This window comes from Saimiri boliviensis, chromosome 19 (assembly GCF_048565385.1).
Source record: "Saimiri boliviensis isolate mSaiBol1 chromosome 19, mSaiBol1.pri, whole genome shotgun sequence".
NCBI lineage: Eukaryota > Metazoa > Chordata > Mammalia > Primates > Cebidae > Saimiri > Saimiri boliviensis.
Window position 1 is genome coordinate 45847099 of NC_133467.1, and position 20842 is coordinate 45867940.

The 20842-nt window shown below is 47.4% G+C and overlaps 1 long non-coding RNA gene and 1 pseudogene across 2 annotated transcripts in view; one reads left to right on the top strand and one right to left on the bottom strand.

Moving 5' to 3' along the window:
* Positions 1–203: 203 nt before the first annotated feature.
* On the bottom strand, positions 204–1797 carry LOC141582193 (Krueppel-like factor 4 pseudogene; annotated as a pseudogene).
* A 1881-nt stretch (positions 1798–3678) lies between these two features.
* Positions 3679–20842, top strand: part of LOC141582279 (uncharacterized) — a 267838-nt gene continuing 250674 nt past the window's right edge. For both annotated transcript variants that reach the window (XR_012515106.1, XR_012515107.1), the window contains exons 1-4: positions 3679–3709; positions 8061–8331; positions 11422–11535; positions 16251–16361. This is a non-coding gene — a long non-coding RNA (uncharacterized LOC141582279). The remainder of the gene's footprint in view (positions 3710–8060; positions 8332–11421; positions 11536–16250; positions 16362–20842) is intronic.

Genomic DNA, 20842 nt, shown 5'->3' on the forward strand with positions numbered 1-20842 from the left:
GTGCCACACTCTGAGATAGAATCAGGAGTTCTTTGTTGCCAGTGACCAAGAGACAGCTAACGCTCAAAATTCTCTTGGACCAGAAGAAGGGGCTTGATTCCTTTTTACACTTTGCTTAGAGAAAGGGGGTAATCACCCCCTTGCATTTTGTAAGTCCAGGAATATTCAAGTTGGATTTAGAATTGGAATGATAGAAGATCCAGTCACAGACGCCATCGATTCTTTGATTTTTGTCTCTTGGATTCCTCGTTTTTCCTGATTATCCACTCACAAGTTGACTCAGCTGGGAACCTGACCATGAATGTAGAGCTTTCTGGCTGGGCTCCGCCCCTCATCGGGAAGACCAGGTGAAAAGGTAAAGAAACAAACAAAAACCTGAATTCTCCCTTGGCAGTGTGGGTCATATCCACTGTCTGGGATTTAAAATGCCTCTTCATGTGCAAGGCGAGGTGGTCTGACCTGGAAAATGCTCGGTGGCGTTTCTGGCACCGGAACGGGCGTTGCCCAGTGTGTTTACCGTAGTGCCTGGTCAGTTCATCTGAGCAGACGAATTTCCATCCACAGCCCTGGCAGTCACCGTGGTAAGGTTTCTCACCTGTGTGGGTTCGCAGGTGTGCCTTGGGATGGGAACTCTTTGTGTGGGTGGCGGTCCTTTTCTGGGACACGATCCTCTTCCCCTGTTTGACCTGGGCTCCTCGGCAGGCAGGAACCCGGCGGCTTGAGCTCTTGGTCATGGAGCGGCGGACTTGCGGCTGAGTCTGGTCAGGCAGGAAGGATGGGTAATCGGGCCCTGGGTGGGGATGGAAGCCGGGGAAGTGGCAGGGAGGGTGACAGTCCCTGCTGCTCAGCAGTTCCTCAGGTCCCAGGGGTCGGGGGCTGCCGCCCCAGGGGGACGTCGTGTGCAGCCCGCCGTGGCCATGGCTGGGAGGGGTCCAGCGCCTGAGTGGGTGCACGAGGAGACTCCTCCTGCTTGATCTGGGGGTACGGGCGCTGCGGGCCGCCGTTGTGGGGGCCGCCACCACCACCACCAGGTGGCTGCTGTCAGGGCCGTCTTCGCTGCCGCTGATGACAACTGGCTGTGTACTCGCTGCCCGGGGGCGCTCAGTGACGCCTTCAGCACGAACTTGCCAGTCACCCCAACAGCTGGCAGCTGCAGCTGCAGCGGTGGAGTGGACCCCGGCTCCAACTGCGGCTGCAGCAGGTCCGCCGCAGAGCTGCCAGAGGGGCTCATGCTGTGGATGTCCTCCAGGTCGAAGGAAGCCGTCGGAGGGGGAGCGGACTTTCTGCCACAGAGGAGGCCTCCGCCCGTGGGGTCCCCACGCCTGGGTCGCCCCGCCGGCATCGGACAGCTGAAGCTGCAGGTGGAGGGTGCGCTGGCAGGGCCGCTGCTCGACGGGAACGACGAGGAAGACGCGGACGCGGACAGGGGCACAGTGGCGGCCACCGACTGCTGATGGACAGCGAATCGGAGAGGACAAGGCCCAGGTCCAGGAGGTCGTTAGGCTCCTCGGTCTCTCTCCGGGGCAGGGGGGCCAGGTTGCTACGGCTGCAAGCTGCAGTGGCTCCGGCAGGTCTGTGGCCACGGTCGCCACCACTAGGTCCCGGCGTGGCCAGGAAGCATTGGGGGAAGTCCTTCATGTGGGAGAGCTCCTCCTGCCAGCGGCTAATCGGGTTATTTGGAGCACCTGCTTAACACAGTGTCCTCTCCCTTCCCGCCCGGCCAGACGCCAACGTGGAGAAAGGTGGGAGCAGCGCCTCGCTGACAGCCCTGTTAGACCCCCCAGGTGGCTGCCGCATGAATGTGAGGGCCCAGAAGGTCCTCGGGAGCCCGAAGCATCTGGGGCACCTGAGCCCCAAAGTCAACGAAGAGAAGACTTAGAAACGAAGCCAAAACCCAAACCCCCAAGTTGCCTGACGTCCTTCTTCTTTAGATTAAATATAAATTAGAGTCATCCTTTTTAAAAAGTTTCTTTGTTTACAAAGCTCTTAGAAAAGTAGACAATCTTATAAAAATAGACAATCAGCAAGGCAAGAAAGTAGGCCCGGTGGCCGGGCTGCCCTGTCTTCCACTCACCAGCGTCCTCCACCACTATCATGGTCACCTGGGTTGCTGCCGTGGGCGCAGGGGCTGTGGCCAGGGCAGTGGGCAGGAGGTGCCACTCGGTGAGGCTGCCACGGCGGAGAACTGGTGGGTGCTGCAGGGCACGGAGTCTGGGGAGCTGGAGTCTGGATGCACGGAGTCTGGATGCGCAGAGGCCACAGGCGCGGGTCATGGGCCTGTGGGTGGGGAGGGGACCGGAGGGGCGGCGAGGTCACTCGGCGGCTCCTGGTGCCTCCGCTGCCTGCCACGGCCTCTGCTCCCCACGCGCCCGCTCCTTCTCTCTGGGAAACTTGGAAAAACTCTTAATATGTGCAGATTCCTTAGGCTTTCTTGATTCTTTCCCGGCCTTAAGGTAGATTTAGAGAATTATAAATTCTTGCAACAGAAAATCTGCATTAAAAAAGTCTTCCCCGGTGATCTTTAGGCAGCTCATCTACAGACAGGTTCTTAGACACCCTGGCAAGTTTCAATGTTGAAAATTGTTTCCTCTTCCCTCAAAGCAATGACAGGGCAGGTGGCCAATGGACGGGGACCGGAAACCGAGGCTGCCCCCGAGGGCGCATCTAAGGCAGAAGACAAGGACCGCATCCTAAAGCTCGTCCCGTCCCGTGGAGCTGCAGCATTTCAGATCAATACTGCAAATACCCCCGAACTGCCAAGGAACACGGCCCAGGCACCCTCTGAGGAGGGATTCTCACTTTTAATTCCTCTGTTGTTCATCTTCTGCTCTATTGGAACCCAAAACCTTCGAGTGGATCTCTCCCGTTCTGGGAGCGCAGCTGTTCCTGGGACTCGGCTCCAGCTGCCGCCCACTCTGGCCTAACCGGGCTGTGCGGTGGAGGTGGCGGCCCCTTTAAGGCCCCGCTGCGCCTGCGCCTGGGGCTCTCGGAGGCGGGGCCGGGGCGGAGGACCAAGCGGCCGCAGGGGGGCGGTGGGCGGTGGCTGAGACAGCGGCGGTGCCGGAGGGGAGGGGAGGGGAAGGGCGGGGCGGGGCGGGGCGGGGCGGAGTGGGGGCGGGGCGGGGATGGGAGGGGCGGGGTGGGGGCGGTGGCGGGGGAGGGGAAGGGCAGGGGAGGGGCGGGGAGGGGAGGGGAGGAGCGCGGTGGGTGCGGTAGCGGGGAGGGGCTGGGGCTGGGAAGGGCAGGGGAGAGGAGGGCGGGGAAGGGCAGGGGAGGGGAGGGATCGGGAGGGCTGGGGAGGGGAGGGGAGGGCAGGGGAGGGTTGGGGAGGGGAGGGCAGGGGAGGGCAGGGGAGGGGAGGGGAGGGCTGGGGAGGGGAGGGGAGGGCTGGGGAGGGGAGGGGAGGGCTGGGGAGGGGAGGGGAGGGGAGGGCTGGGGAGGGGAGGGGAGGGGAGGGCTGGGGAGGGGAGGGGAGGGGAGGGCTGGGGAGGGGAGGGGAGGGGAGGGCTGGGGAGGGGAGGGGAGGGGAGGGCTGGGGAGGGGAGGGGAGGGGAGGGTGGCGCCGCCGCTGGGAGCCGCTCAGTGAGCGCGGCGCTTCTGGAAACGCAGGACAGGCGGGCGGGCTGCGGAGGGCGGAGGCGCGGGGCGTGGCGGCCGCCATGCCTGTGGGAAGTGGAAGTTTGCCGGGAAGTCCACCAGCGTTTGTGAGGTGAGGGCGCCGCGCCAGGCCGCGGGCGGGGAGTTCGGGACCCCGGCGCGCAGCTGGGTTGACGCGCGCGGGGGCCTCCGCAGCGTTTGCTGGGCGAGCCGGCCGGGGCGGCCGCCGGGCTGGAGTCCCTGCGCCGGGTTCCTCTCCCCGCGGCCGCCGCAGCCCTCCTCTCGGGGCGCCGGGAGGAATCCCGCTGGCGGGAGCGGGTCTTTGGGGCTTCTCAGATGATCTCACCGGGCGTCCTTTCACCGAAGCGCAGCAAGACTTTTGGAGTGGTGTCCTCGCTTTCCTTTTTTTTTTTTTTTTTTTTTTGCTGGTAAAGCTGCTTTCCACAGGAAGTCTTTTCTTGAAGTGCTATCATTTCTTTGGGGTACAGTGTTGCTCACCCGAAGGAATGACTCCCAGTGCTCGAGGACGTTAAAGTGATCTGCTGGTCGTTTTAAAGCTTTGTTCTGAGCTGACACGCGTTAGTAGCTTTCTTTTGTTGTTAAATTTTATTGGTAAAATTTCACCTGTGAACCAGCAGCTCGGTTTTCTATTCTAAAATACTAGCTTTAAGATTTCTGAGAACTTTGTGTCAAAGAAGTCTTTGAAAAGTTACAGAAGTCTGTGGAAGAAGTTGACAATTTGAAATGTGCAGGTGGGGGGGCAGTGGATCACACGTGTAATCCCAGCGCTTTGGAAGGCCAAGGTGGGCAGACCACTGGAGCCCAGGAGCTCCAGACCAGCCTGGGCAACATGGCAAAACCCCATCTCTACTGAAAATACAAAAATTAGCTGTCTGTGGTGGTGTGTCCCTAGCTACCTGGGAGGCTGAGATGGGAGGATCTATCAGAGCCTGGGAGGCTGAGATTACAGTGAGCAGTGATCTTGCCAGTGCACGCAGGCCTGGATGGCAGAGGGAGAACCTAAAAAAAAAAAAAAAAAAAAAAAAAAGTACAGGTAATAAATTTATACTAAGTAAAATTCACCACAGATGAAGAAATAGAACATTGCTAGATTGGGGTATATATGTAAGAGTCACGTTGTTGGTTTTAGAGGTATCAGATATTGTTGAACATTTTCCCAAAGTGGTTGTAAAACTTATCAGGGAATATTCTGCTTATCCCACATCCTTGCTGATGCTTGTCAGTTGAAAGTTATTTTGCCATTGGAGTAGAGGTGCAGTAATGTATCAGTGTGGTTTCATTTTGCCTTTTCCTGGTATTGAGGTTGAGTATTTTTTACTACCATTTATATGTCCTCTTTTGTGAAGTGCCTGTTAAATCTCTGTATCCTGTTTTCAGGATATGCTTGTTTTTCTGTTGATTTGTAACACTTTATTCTGGTTATGTGTCCTTTCTAGGATATATACATATTGCATTTCTCTTTTTTCAAACTGTAGCTTGCCTTTTCACTCTTTTAATGGTGTTTTTAAATGAATGGAGATTCTCTATTTTTTTTTTTCTTTTTTAGACAGGATCTCACTCTGTTGTCCAGGCTGGAGTGCAATGGCACAATTACAGCTCATTGCAATCTCGACCTCCCAAGGCTCTGGTGATCCTCCTGCCTGAGCCCCCAAGTAGCTGGGATCTGCAGGGGAGCACCATTATGCTCAGCTCTTTTTGTATTTTTAGTAGAGATGGGGTTTTAACATGTTACATAGGCTGGTCTGGAATTCCTGGGATCAAGTGATACACCTGCCTTGGCCTCCCAAAGTGTAGGGATTACAGGCATGAGCCAGTGTACCCAGCCTGAGTTTCTTAATTTTAATGAAATTATACTTGATCAATCTTTTCCTTTATGGTGACTGCTTTTTGTGTCCTGTTAATCAATGCCTAACCTAAGAATATGAACACATTTTTTTCTGTGTTAACCTCATAGCAATTTTATTTTAGTTTATGCTTTTTTTTTTTTTTTTTTCAGACAGACTTTCACTGTATTTCCCAGGCTAGAGTGTGGTGGCATAATCTCAGCTCACTGCAACTTTCATCTCCTGGATCAAGCGATCCTCCCACCTTACCCTCTTGAGTACCTGAGACCATAGGCATGTGCTACCATGCCTGGCTAATTTTTGTGTTTTTTTTGTTTTGTTTTGTTTTGTTTTGTTTTTTTGTTTTGTTTTGTTTTGTTTTTTTGTAGAGATGGGCATTCAACATTTTCCCAGGTTAGTCTCAAACTCTTGGGCTCAAGTAGTCTGCCCACTTCAGCCTCCCACAGTGCTGGGATTACAGGTGTGAGCCACCCCACCCAGCCATGATTCACTTTTTACTCTACTAAAAAATAGCCATCTCTACTAAAAATACATGGATGTGACTGTTTAATGTAGCACCATATATTGAACGGAACATCCTTGTCCTTCTGGACTGTGTGGCACTTTTTTTCATAAATCAGATGGCTGTATGATCATCTGATTTATGAAATCAGTGTGGGTCTGTTTCTGGACCAACCTGAGCAGCATAGTGAGATCCCATCGCTACAAAAAATCATAAATAAAGATGTAAAATGTTTTTAAGTGGGTAGAGAAGATGGAGTCAGAGGTGATAATTTATAAATGATTGTCAATTTTTGGCTACATACAGGTGTTGGTAAGTCAGATCTGTTGGGAGTTTAGGCAACATGTATTAAGAGAATTATGTGTTCAGAATGATTGCTAGATGTTCACTGACTTCAATTAGATGTTATTTGAGATTCACAGAGCTACAGGTTTTATTATTTTATTTATTTATTTGTCTTTTAAAAAATTTTACCATCTTCCTGTCAAGGCAGTAACTCTATACTTAATTGTTCTTAAGTATACCTAATTACCAGGAAAATTTTATGGATCATATCTAATTGTTAAGCCATTAAAGGACTGACGTGATGTAATGTAGACAATAGTATTCTACATAATAGTTTCAGGACTACATCAATGAAATTGTTTCTTTTTCTTCTTCTTCTTCTTCTTCTTCTTTCTCCCCTCTTTCTTCCTCTTCTTCTTCTTCTTCCTCCTCTTCTTCTTCTTCTTCTTCTTCTTCTTCTTCTTCTTCTTCTTCTTCTTCTTCTTCTTCTTCTTCTTCTTTCTCCTTTCCTCTTCTTCTTCTTCTTCTTCTTCTTCTTCTTCTTCTTCTTCTTCTTCTTCTTCTTCTTCTTCTTCTTCTTCCTCTTTTCTTCTTTCTTCCTTCTTTTTTCTCCTGCATATAGTTTGAACATATCTTCTTCTCTTTGCTTTCTTGAGACAAGGTTTCGCTCTGTCGCCCATGCTGGAGTGCAGTGGTGCAGTGGTATGATCATGGCTCATTGCCGTTTTGACCTCTCAGGCTCTAGCAGTCCTCATACCTCAGCCTTCTTAGTAGCTGCTGGCATGCACCACCATGCCAGGCTCAGTTTTTATTTTTTGTATACAGGGTCTTCCTATGGTGCCCAGACTGTTTTCAAACTCCAGGGCTCAAATGATCCTCCCACCTTGGCATCCCAAAGTGTTGGTATTACAGGTGTGAGCCATCACTCCTGGCCATTTTAGTTTTAATAATTTTATATTTTTCTAATTTAAAATATTTATTATTTATGAATGTAATATTGTTATGATTATTTTGTAAGTGTTTAATCTCATTTTCAAAATAAGCTTGTGGAAATTAGAGATCTTGTTTCTTATTTACTACTGTATTCTCAGTGCCTGACCTTGCCTGGTATGAAACAGATATTCAATAAATAGTTGTTAAATGAATGAATGAACCACATTCAACAATTCTCTAAGTATCACAGCTTTCACTGTCTAACAAATAAAATAGCTTGTATAGAATAGAGTCACAGTTAACCTGCCATAAAAGGAAATGTCAATGAAAATAGACCTTTGTATGTGTAGCTGCTAAGATTTTGGGGCTTTTGTTACTGCAACATAAACTAGCAAAGCTCAGTGAGACTGCAGATAGAATATACATATATAAATAGACCAGATAGACCAGTGGATGAGATTCCAAAGATAGTTCAATCATCATTAACTAACCACACCCACACTCTCTTAATTTCCTAACAGAAAGAATGGAATTCCTGTTCACTAAGATCTGCCCCAAATATTCCTTATTTTGTGAAAACTTCTCTGGCTACTCAGGAATCTCCCTGCTTCAGCCTCCCGAGTAGCTGAGATTGCACGTGTGCACTACCATGCTTGGCTAACTTTTTATTTTCAGAGACAGGGTCTTACTATATTGCCCAGGCTGGTCAGGACTGTTGATTGCATATGACAGAAACCCAGCCAATTCTAGTTCCTCACCGCCTTTCAATCTGCTCCTTTCTCAGTCTTCCCAGTCTCAACAAATGGCAGTTCCATCCTTCAAGTTCCCCAAGCCCCAAATCTTAATGTTAACCTTGATTTCTCTCTTTTACGTCATAGCTCGTATGAAGGCCAATCATGTTCAGACCCAGGCGGAGGTTCCTGCTGACCCAGGCTCTCACCAGCACATTGTCCTTTACTGTCCTCCTGAGGGTGTCTGGAGCTTCAGTGCTGTGTGCTCTCGGCCTCCATGCTGGGGCACCACTGACTCCTGCTGTCCAGGGCTTCCAGTGGACTCTCCGAGGCACTGATGTAGAATCTTCCCCATTCGGTTCACCAAGAGCAGCCTCATGCGGTGTGGGCTGACATGAAGAGCTGCCAGATCTAACAGGTAAAAATCACGAGGCACTGCCAGCTGGATGGGGTCAGAGAGTCCTCTCTCCATTACGATTCAGATGAGAAGGGAAGATTCCATAGGCCCTAAACATTGCAGCATGACCCGCATGTGCCACCCACGAGCTGCAGTGCGTGGTCAGGTGGAAGTTATTTGACTTCAGTAGAGGACAGTGTTCTCTTCAGGCCTTTTCCTCAGTGGCTGGATCTGCGTCCCTCTCCTCTCTCTTCCCCTCTCATCCCCCAGTCTCCATCCCCATCTCTCTCTCTGTTTCCACCTTGCTGTTCCCTTTCACCTGCTTTCACCTCTTCAACTTTCGTGATTCCCCCCTCCCTGTCCACCACATTTCCCAGGCTAAGGCTCCTGAACTGTCCTGTGTGGGGAGATGTGTCTGGATTTAGGTGGTGCCCTCTAGATGTGTCCAGGATGGGGAAACATGGCTCAGCTGCCAGTATAATGGTTTCAGAGAGTGGCCACTTTTGAAGGCCTTTCACATTTCCCATTCTAGAATTGTGTAGGACTTAAAATTGATGGGCCACAGTAGAATTCTTGGTTCCTCATGACCTTGTGGTGGTCACCTTCTTTCACTGAGCATTCACATGGTGGCTATTAGGTGCCAGGCCCTGCTCTGGGCTAGGGGCACCATAATGAGTAAATGTCAGATCACTACCCCATGGAACCCATCACTGCAGGCATTGAGAGGAGAAAGAAAGGGGCGTGGCCTGTTTGTGTTCTTTTCACGTGGTCACCTGCCAGTTCCTGGGGGAGTGGGAGCCAGTGCAAGGAGAGAAGCCCAGTGAGAAAGGCAAAGGGATGATGTCAGACCCAGGAGCTGAGGCTCACATTCCCCTGCAGCTGGGCAGCTTCTGGAGTGGACAAGGAGCAGCAGGGAACATTGTGGCCTGGTGTTCTGGGGTTCACTGTCTCATCTCATTCCTGTGGGTGCCAGAACTTGTCCAAAGGGAAGACTCAGTGTCTCTAACAACAGCAAGGCGGAGACAGAAAGTGTTTCAGAGAAGCAGGAATGATTGTCTGCCATGGAAACAGTATATGGATTTATAGTAGTGTGTCTCTCTAATAACTAGTTAGCATGTTCCTGTTAATTGAACATATCGGTGGTGTAAGTTTCCTTGGATATCCTCATCTTCACGTAAGTTTATCTGTTCCCCTATCCCTCCCTTCTTTCCTTCTTTTCCTTCCTTCCTGGGTTTTCTGATCAGGGTCATGTGAGGCTAAAATCCAGAAATGGGCTAGCTATGCTGTTTCTCTAGAGCTCAAGCTTTTATTCCAAGTTCACTGCAGATACTGGAAAATGTTTCTATTCTTGTTTGTGGGGGACTGAGGGCCCTTTTTCTGTGCTGGCTGTCAGCCAGGAGATACTCTGACTTCAGATGCCACCTGCTTTCCTCTTTACCTGTCTTTTCTATCTTTCAACCAATCACAACTCATGGAGTCCTTCTCAAGCTCCTTCCTTCTCTGACTTCATCTTCTCCAACCAGCCACAGAAAGCTCTGTCATATATGGAGTGATGTGATTCAATCCACTTCATGCAGGTAACCTCATCATCTTCAGGTCATGTAACTGTCACATAAAAACATAATCACAGGAGTGGTGTCTCATCACCTTAACAGGCTTCAGAGACAAGGGTATGGCATGTTTGGGGACCATTTCAGAAATTCCATCTACCACAGTTGGACACTCACATTCCCCCATCTGCAAAATACATTCATCCTCTCCTCTAAAGTTTCCAAATTTCATGTCATTAAAGCATTAGTTCAACATGAAAAATGTCACATAGGCCACATCAGATCCAAAGTTTAAAATCTTATCTAAAACATCCACACCAGGTGTCAATGAGGCTTCTGAGGGTGTCCATTAAGTACAGATTATTGACATAATTGCCTTACCTCTGACGACCTGTGAAACTGAACAAACTGCTTATCTGCTCCTAATGTGGAATGGCGGGACAGGCACAGAATAACAATTACAGTGATTCTAGTTCAAAAAGAAGGAACATGGAAGGGAGAAAAAAGTCACCAATCCAAAATAGTTTGGAAATGGAGCTGGGCAAAATCCAGCAGGAGGTACTTAAGTAGGATCCACAGCCTGAGACTGACCCTCCATCCTGTGGGGCTTTGCTTCTGGGATCTTTGCTCTGCATTTCTTGAAACCATTATTGTCTATCTTATTTCCCCCTACTCCTTTGGTTCTTCCCCTTTCTCCTCATGGCATCATCCTCTGCTTAATCCTTGGTCCATCGCCCCCAGCAGAATTGGTCAGATAGTGCCCGTGTCACGGTCCTGACTGTCTCCACGAGGGGCTGTCCTTGTGAGCCCGTGCTCCTCTGAGATCGTCTTCACTGTCCTGACCTCTCTCAGTCATGATTGCTTTCAGCTGCCCTGGCTGGCTTAGGAGAAAACCTAAGACTATGGAGTCCCAGAGCCATTCTCTGCCCTCTCTATCTCCAGGAGAGGAAGAAAATAACAGGGATCTTCATGGAGAAATGACCCACGTGAGGGCCTGGACTCTCCAGCAGTTACAGCAGAGGAAACTCCCTGAGGAAGCATGGAGTAGCTGAACGCCCAGACTGGGAAAGCAGGGTTGTGTTAACCACTGTTTAATCCTCACATGCTCCCTGCCCCAAACTGCTAGCCAGTGAATGACAACGGACTGGGAGTAAGTAATAGGCCTATAGAACCATGATAAAGAATTGTCCAAGGAAAGACCCTTTTACTCTGTTTGCAAGGTGAAATTGCTGTATTTGATCTAAAGTTTTCTGAAAGGCAGCAGCGAGTTTCTGGAGGATGAGTTACCTGCTTTGCACAGGGAGGGTGAAGCCAAGGCTTTCGTGGTATATCTGCTGCCACTGGGTGATGAGGGAGCCTGGGAGAGTATTAGTCTTTCTGGACTTGAGTTTTCTCATCAGTAAAGTAGGTGCTAATTGTACCTCTCTGAGGTCCCTTCCTGCTTAGTTTTCTCTGAGTCCTTGAGGGACTGAGATGGTCTTTAACACTGCCTGGACCTCTAACCTGCCTCTGACCTCTCTGGGTCTGACTCCTGACTCTGGCCCCTGTGTTTCTCCTTCAGAGCCTGAGCTGAGTTCACACCTGGGAAGCTGAGAACTGAGGGAACAGATGGAAGAAAGTCAGCAGGTTTTGGTAAAGAGAAGAACCTGTAAAGGACAAGTCAGCGCTAGAACAGGTGAGAAACAAAGCAGGGGAGATTAAGGACAAACTGGGCCAGAAGCCTCAGGGGAATGGGCAATGGGCCTGTGATCATTCAGCCAGTCGAGGGGCAGCGCAAGCTGAGCAGCGGGGACTGGGCAAGACACTTAATCCACAGGAGTCTCCTGACCCTGGTGAGGAAGAGCCAAAGGGGGGATCAGAGCTGGTTTATAGTGAGAGGCAGCACCAACTCCAAGAGGGGGTGGATTTGACCCTGAGCCCCACCCCAGACCTAGGAGCCTCCACCTCGGGGCTGCCATAGCAGTGGATGCTGTTCAGGTCAGTGTGGGTTAGAGAAGAACCATGCTTGGAGAAGGGTTGGAGATGTCTGTTCTTACATTAAACAGCTCTGCCCTAGGTCAGGTGCCAGAGTAAGTGTTTCTTGCCAGTATATGAAGCAGTGATACTTACACTATTCCTCTGCACTTTCAGTTGAGGAAGGTCTCTATATGATATGAGTATTTACTGGGTGTACTTGGGGTTCAAATAGTAGTGTTTCCCCAAGCAACTCAAGCTCATGAGAGAAAGAACACAATGACATGATTTCAAGAAAATATAGTAGTTCTCTGAAAGTGGGGTGTCATGGCAGCCCAGAGGATGGGAGTGTAGGTGAAGACATTGCTCCTAATGATAAGGGGAACCATAAGAGGAATTCTTCAGAGTAGTCCCGTTTTTCTTCCAGTGTCCCACAGAAGATCCTGGGATGTGACTGGTGTAGAGCAGGGGTCTACAGGTGTAGGAAGGGGGCTTGCTGCATCTTGGGAGAAATTATAGCATCCCTGGTAGGACATTTTGGAGAGGATTGTTGGTGATTGGATTGGATATCTATAGTCAGTTTTATCCTATCTTCAGTGAACACTGCTGAGACCTTCCTTAGTGCCAGACCCTAAGCTGGGAATCATGAACACAGAGATGAGTAGATATGATCTCAGCTTTCACAGAACTCTCAGTCTGGTGAATAGCGAGTTATGAGAAATGTAGTGATGGTGGCTTCATTAGAGCAAGTGGCTCATGCTGCATGGAGATGACCTCAGTGGATGACCGGGTCCCCCTTCTGGTTGTTAATCAACAGCTGGCTGACTTGCTCTGGGACAGTGACCCTGGATTTCTGCCAGGTGTCAGCATCTTAGGTACAAGCAACACCTCAGTTTTCTGTTGGGTCAAAACAGTTATCACTGCCAAGGTGATCAGAGGACACTAGTGACATCAGTAGCTCCTGATGAGGTCCTGGCCAGCTAGGGAAATAAAGATGTAAGTTTAACAACAATTCTAAATTTGTTCTTAACATCATGAGCAGAGAGTATCTGTCTTCTAAGTTAAATACTTTTTAGACTTCAAGATTCACCCACATCCAAAATAAAATCTATGTCAGCCATATTACTGCCCTGAGATGATTTTTCCCTGTCCTTACCAGAAGCCTGCACTATCTGGAGCACTGAGGCTGTCTGAAGCCAACTGATCTGCTCTCTGGATTCCAGAGACACCCGCAGAGCCAGAGGTTGAAGGCACAGGCATTGCTATCTCTGACCGTTCTGACTCCAGGTTGATCCACCCCAATGCCCATTATTAACCACACAGTAACAGGATGCCACCAACATTTTGATTTGAGGCTGTCATGTCAGAATTTTAATAAAATTTAATAGATATTATTTTTTAGAGTACTTTTAGGTTTACAGATAAATTGAGCTGATAGCACAGGGAATTCCCCTATTCTCTCTTATCCTCTAGAACACAATTTCCTCTATCATTAGTATCTTGCATTAGTGTGATAGATGTTTACAATTGATCAATCAATATTGGTATGTTATTATTAACTAAACTCCATAGTTTACATTAGGGTTCATTCTTTGAGTTTTATAGTTCTGTGGGTTTTCACAATTACCTAGTGTCATGAATCCTCAGTACAGTATCACACAGAAGAGTTTCACTACTGAAAACCTCCTTGTGTTCAAACAATTCATCCCTCCTCCACGTTTGGCAATCACTGATCATTTCACTATCTCTACCATTTTGACTCTCCTGGAATGTCCTAGTGTTGGAATCATACAGTGTGTAGAGTTTTTAGACTCGTTTCTTCCTAGCATTATGTATTTAAAGTTCCTCCATGTCTTTTCATGGCCTGATAGCTCATTTCTTTTTATAACGGAATCATATTCTGTTGCACAGATATACCACAGTTTGTTTAGCCATTAACTTAGTAAAGGACATTTTGGTTATTTCCAGTTTTTGACAAGTATGAGAAAACTGTTGTAAATACCTGGATGCAAGTTTTTGAGTGAACATGTTTTCACATTACTGTGGTAAATACCTAAAACTGCTATTTGCAGGATTATGTGGCAAGGCTATTTTTAGCTTTGCAAAAAACAAAAACAAAAACAAAACAAAACAAAACAAAAACACCTGCCAAACTGTTTTCCAAAGTGACTAGCATTTTGCATTTCCACTAGCAGTGAATGAGAGTTCCCGCTGCTCTGCAACTTTGGCAGCCTTTGGTATTGTCACTTGTTTGGATTTGAGCCTTTCTATTAGGTATATATTATAGTGTAGTGGCATCTCTTTGGTTTAATATGCAATTTCCTAGTGACACATGATTTTGAGCATCTTTTTCATATGCTTATTTGCCATCCGTATGTCTTTTCTGGTGGAGTATCCAGATCTTCTGCCCATTTTTAAATTGGGTTGTTTGCTTTATTATTATTGAGTTTTAAGAGTCCTTTATGTATTTTGGACACCAGTCTTTCATCAGAGCTGTATTTTGCCAATATTTTTTCCCAGTTTATCACTTGCTTATTCATTTTCTTAACAATGCCTTTCCCAGAGCAGAAGTTTTTAATTTTAATGAAGTCCAACTGATCAATTTTTTCTTTCCTGGGTTGTGCTTTTGACATTGTATCTGAGAAGTCATCGCTATGCCCAAGGTCACCTAGATGTTCCCCTATGTTATCCTCTAGGAGTCTTACAGTTTTGTACCTTGCATTGAAGTGTAAGATCCATTTTGTGAAAGGTGTAAAATCTGTGTCTAGATTTATTTATTTTTTACATGTGGATATCTAGTCATTCTAGCACCATTTGTTGAAAAGACTATCCTTTGCCTGTTAAATTGCCTTCGTGCCTTTCTCAAAGGTTAGTCTATTTCCGAGCTCTGTATTCTTTTCTAGTGACCTATTTGTCTGCTTTTTTTCTTTCTTCACCAATTTCCACACTGTTTGGTTACTGTAGCTTTATAATTAGTGCTGAAGTCGGCAGTGTCAGTTCTGTGGGCATTTTTCTTCTGATCTTTACTATGAGAACCTGGTTGGGCTCCAGGTGATAAAACTTAGAAAAATGTGAGATCCCCACTAAATCTGGGCCCCAAGGAGTTTTGAATGCTCAAGGCAGGCCACCCTCAGCTTCTAGTAATCTGTCAGTACCATTTAAGTGCTGGCTTCAGCAGCTTGTGTTCCTTGTATTTGCCTGTCTGTCTTGTTTTCAGCATGGCAATTTGCCCTGTGACCTCTCTTCTAGACCCGCTAATAAGATTTGATAATTTTCAGTTTGTTCAGCTTTTTTCTTGTTGTAAGGACAAGTGGTGACCTCCTGGCTCCTTGCAGGTTGGAGTAGAAACCAGAAATTTTATTGAACAAGTTACTTGTAATGAAAGTCAGTAATCACAAATGTAGAATTGAATAATTTCCGTAGATATGTAGAATTTTGTAGCCATCACCTCAGTCCCCTCTTAGAATACAGACTACCTTTCTTCCCTCCCCAGATTCCCCAGAGGTTCTTTGCAGTCATTTTCCAATCCCTGGTCACCATGACAGAGCCTGAACAAAATTAAAATTTGGGAAACAGACAACATTACATTTCAGCTTTTATTAGATTGGGATTTTATGTAATGGACCATTGTCTTAATCTTGTGTCAACTAGAGGAAAGATTTTATTCTTAAGGACTTTCTTTATGGGAACTTAGTAGTTAGTCCCATTTGTTGCTCTCCTTGAATTGGTTCGTCTATGCTGGTAGCAGATAGTTGCAATCAAACCTTGTCCAGTGGGCACAAGTGAAAGCGCTAAAAAAAAAATCCTTCTATTAGAAATGTAGATGATGAATTTGCAGATAATGTTATGCAGAGTTACATTTGTTTGTTTTTGAGCCGGAGTTTCACTCTTGTTGTGCTGGCTGGAGTGCAATGGCATGATCTCAGCTCACTGCAGCCTCTGCCTCCTGGGTTCAAGCAATGCTCCTGCCTCAGCCTCCTGAGTACCTGGGATTACAGGCATGCAGCACCATGCCAAGCTAATTTTCTATTTTTAGTGGAGACAGGGTTTCTCCATGTCGGTAAGGCTGGTCTTGAACTCCCAACCTCAGGTGATCTGCCCTCCTCAGCCTCCCAAAGTGTTGGGATTGGAGGCATGAGCCTTCATGCTGGAGTGCTATGTGCAATCTCAGCTAACTGCAACTTCTACCTCTAGGGTGCGAGTGATTCTTGTGCCTCAGCCTTTCGAGTTGGCTGGGATTACAGGCATGCAGCACCACGCCCGGCTAATTTTGTATTTTTAGTAGACAAAGAGTTTCTCCATGTTGGTCAGGCTGCTCTCCAACTACAAACCTCAGGTGATCCACGCACCTTAGCCTTCCAAAATACTGGAATTACATGCATGAGCCACCACACCTGGCTGGGAGTTAAATATTTTACCATCTTTTTTTTCTTTCAGAATTTGGATTGGTAACATGGAAAAGACACTTCTCACCTGCCTGAAATGCCCTTCATTATCTTCTTCTAGTTGCAAGGGCTCTGCAACAGCCCTTACAGTGCTCCCACAAAGGTAAGTATAACATTTTAATGTAGTCCCTTGCTTTTTTTTCTTCTTTTTTGTTCCTATAGGGATTAGCATACATGTATGTGAAAATATAAAAAGAGTACAGATAGGCACCTGTAACTAGTTTTCTGTTGCTACCTATTAACGCATTATAACAAGTTAGTGGTTTGAAACTACAGAAATCAGGAAAGATTGGGTTCTCTGATCAGGGTCTTAGGAGGCTGAAATCCAGTTATGGGCTGCCTGTGTTTTTCATCTAGAGATCAGGCTACTCTTCCAAGTTTACTACAGATGTATCGGCAGAATTCCTTTTCTTGTGGGTGGAGGACTGAGATCCCTTTTTCAGTGCTCCTGGCTCTCAGCCAGGAGACACCCTGACTCCAGAGGCCACCTGCATTCTTTCTCACTTTTCCCATCTTCCAACCAACAACAGCCCATGGAATTCTTCTGCAGCTCCTATCCTCTCTCTGACTTTTTCTTTTCCTACCCACTAGAGAAATCTCTGACACTGAGGGAGTGATGTGATTAGATCTGGTGCACTCAGGAAAGCACAGCCTTTGTATTAGTCTGTTCTTGCAGTGTATAATTAATGACCTGGGTGATTTGTAAAGAAAGAAGTTTAATCAGATCATGGTTCTGTGGGCTGTGCAGGCTTCTGCTTCTGGGGAGGCCTCAGGAAACTTACAGTCATGGTGGAAGTAGAAGCAGGCACGATCTTCACATGGCCAATGGGAGAGAGAGAGAGAGAGGAGCGGGGGGAAGTGCTACATACTTTTAAGCAACTAGATCTCATGGAAACTCTCATGAGATGGCACTTGGGGGATGGTGCTGAGCCATTAGAAACCTTCCCCATGATCCAATAACCTCCTGCCAGGTCCCGCCTCTAACACTCAGGATTATAATTCAACATGAGATTTCGGTGGGGACACAGAGCCAAACCATATCACTCTTTAAAGTCATATGACTGCCATGTAACAATGTAATCACAGGAATGTCTTATCAGCTTACCAGGTTCCAGAGATAAGGGTACAGCATGTTTGGAGACCATTTTAGAAATTCTGCCTATCACAGTTTAACTTCTATTCCCCAGACATTCACATCCCTCACAGATGCAAAGTACATTCACCCTTTCACCTAAGGTTTCCAAGTTTCGTGTCATGAATGCATTAGTTCAAAGTGAAAAATGTCATGTAGCTCTAATCTGATCAAAAGTTTAAAATCTCATTTAAATCATCTACACCAAGTGTGAATGAGGCTTCTGAGGGTGTCCATTAAGTACGGATTCTTTTTTGTTTTTGTTTTTGAAAGTGAGTCTTGGTCTGTGACCCATGCTGGAGTGCAGGGGTGTGATCTTGGCTTACTGCAACTTCTGCCTCCTGGGTTCAAGCGATTCTCCTGCCTCGGCCTCTTGAGTAGCTGAGATTACAGGCATGCACCACTGGATTCAGCTAATTGTTTTGTATTTTTAGTAGAGAAGGGGTTTTGCCCTGTTAACCAGGCTAGTCTGAAACTCCTGACCTCAGGGGATCCATCCCCCTAGGCCTCTCAAAGTACTAGGATTACAGGCATGAGCCACCGTGCCTGGCCCAAATACAGATCCTTGATATAATTCCCTTACCTCTGTTGACCTGTGAAACTGAACAAACAGCTTATCTGTCCTCAATGTGCACTGGTGGGACAGTCACAGAGAAACGACGCTAGTGATTCTTGTTCAAAAAGAGGGAAAGTGGAGGGAACCAAGTCACTGATCCAAAACCATTTTGAAATGGGGCTGAGCAAAGTCCAGCAGGAATTTCTTGATTGGGCTCCTCAGCCTGGAACTAACCCTCTGTGACAGGGGGCTTTGTCTCTGGGCTCTGCATATTTTTCTATCGTTATTGAAAACATTTTATTTTTCTTCTTCCCCCACTCTTTTGGTTCTTCCCCTTTCTCCTCATGGCGGCATCCTCCACTTAATCCTTGTTGCATCATCCCAGCAGAATTGGTCAGATATTGCTGGTGTCATGGTCCTGACCATCTCCACGAGGGGCTGTCCTTGTGAGCCCGTGCTCCTCTTCACTGTCCTGACCTCTCGCAGTCATGATTCCTTTCAGCTGCCCTGGCTGGCTTAGGAGAAAACCTAAGACTGTGGAGACCCAGAACCAATCTCTGCCCTCTCTATCTCCAGGAGAGGAAGAAAATAACAGGGATCTTCATGGAGAAATGACTCACATGAGGGCCTGGACTCTCCAGCAGTTAGAGCAGAAGAAAGTTTTTGAAGAAGAATGGAGGAGCTGAGAGCCCAGGCCGGGAAAGCAGGGTTGTGTGAAACGCTATTCAAACCTACGTGCTCCCTGCCCCAATCTAGCAGCTAGTGAATGACAGCTGACCGAGTGTAAACACCAGGACTATAGAACTGTGATAAAGGGTTTGTCCAAAGAAAGGGGCTTTTACTCTTTTTGTTATCACAGTGGACATTGCTGTTTTTCATCTAAAGTTTCTGAAAAGCAGCAGTGAGCTTCTGGAGGGTGAGTTACCTGCTCTGCACAGGGAGGCTTAGGCCAAGGCTTGTGTGGGATCTGCTGCCACCAAGTGGTGAGGGAGGGAGCCTGGGAGAGTCTCAGTCTTTCTGGGCTTCAGGTTCCTCATCGGCAAGGTAGGGGCTTTTTGTACCTCTCCGAGGTCACTTCCTGCTCTGTTTTCTCTGCATCTCTGAGGAATTGAGATGGTTTTCAATACTGCCTGGGACCTTCAGCTGAGACCTGACTCTGTGTGTCTCCTGCAGAAGGCTGAGCTGAGTCTACACACTGGAATCCCAGAGATCAGGGAACAGGTGGAATAAAGAAACTCAGCAGCTTTAGGGGATGAGAATAATCCCCAAAGGACAAGCCATTGGTAGATGAAAACCAAAGAATGGGAGAATAAGGGAAAACTGGGACAGAAGCCTGAAGGGAAATGGGCACTGCCTGTGATCATTTAAATTCTCAAGGAGCAGCATGAGCTGAGCAGTGGGGACTGGGAAACTTACTCCACGGGAATCTCCTGCCTCTGGCCAGAGAGGCATAGGGTAGATCAGAGCTGGTTTATAGTGAGGGGCAGCTTCAACTCCAGGAGCGGGAGGATGTGACCGTGAGCCCCCACCCCAGAGCCAGGAGCCTCGACCTCGGGGCTGCCGTAGCAGTGGATGCTCTTCAGGTCAGTGTGGGTTAGAGGGAATAACCGTGCTTGGAGAAAGGTTGGAGATGTTCATTCTTAATCAAACAGCTCTGTCCTGGGTCAGGTGCCAGAGTAAGTGTCCCTTGCTTGTATATGAAACAGTGATACTTATACTATTCTTCTGCATCTTCAGTTGAGGGAAGTTTCCCATAAATATTTATTATTTACTTTTCTTTATATTGGCTAAGCACTTGTGATTCAGGTATTTAATGTCTCTAAAAAAACACAAGCCAGTGAGTGGAAGAACACACACAGATCATTTCAACAAGATACGGTAGTTCTACCCAACTGAGGTGTTGTGGCAGCCTGGAAGATGGGAGGGTATGTCAGAGGACATTGCTCCTAATGACAGGGGGAGGTGTAAGAGAACATTTTCAGATTGGCTGGGTGCAGTGGCTCACGCCTATAATCTGAGCACTTTGTGAGGCCGAGGTGGGTGGATCACAAGATCAAGAGATTGAGACTATCCTGGTCAACATGAAATGGTAGACCATTTCTACTGAAAATACAAAAAAATTAGCTGGGTATTGTGGTGTGCGCCTGTAGTCCCAGCTACTCGGGAGGCTGAGGCAGGAGAATTGCTTGAACCCAGGAGGCAGAGGTTGCAGTGAGCTGAGATCATGCCATTGCACTCCAGCCTGGGTAACTAGAGCGACACTCCACCTACAAAAACAAAAAAAAAAATTCAGAACAGGCTTGTCTTCCTTCAAGCTCCCACAGGAGAGGATCCTGGGGCCACGATGGTGTAGGGCAGGCGCCTCTTTAGGGAAGGGGATTTGCAGCATTCTGAGAGAAAGAGCATCCTTACAAGACATAGGGGGCAGAAATGTAGGTGAAAGAGTCGGAGGTTTCTGATCAATTTTATTCAGTCATGGATGAACACTGCTGAGAGGCCTCTCTGTGCTGGGCCCTTAGCTAAGAACCATGATCACAGAGGTGAGTAAAATAGGATCCCAGCTTTCACACAATTCTCAGTCTAGTGACTGGTGATTGATGAGAAGTGTAGTGATGGTGGGTTCATCGGAACCAGTGGCTGATGCCGCATGGGATGACCTCAGTGGATGGCCTGGGCCAGTGACCCTGAACTTCAGCCATATTTCAGCATCTCGAGGTGCAGTACACCAATACCTCTGCTGCATGTTGAGTCAAAGCAGTTAACACAGCCAAGGTATTCAGCCAAGGTATCACACTGGTGATATCAGTAGCTATTGACTGTTTCCAGCTGGGGAAACAAAGAAGTAAATTTAGTAAGTCTTCTAAATTTGTCCTTGCCATAATGATAAATAACTTTA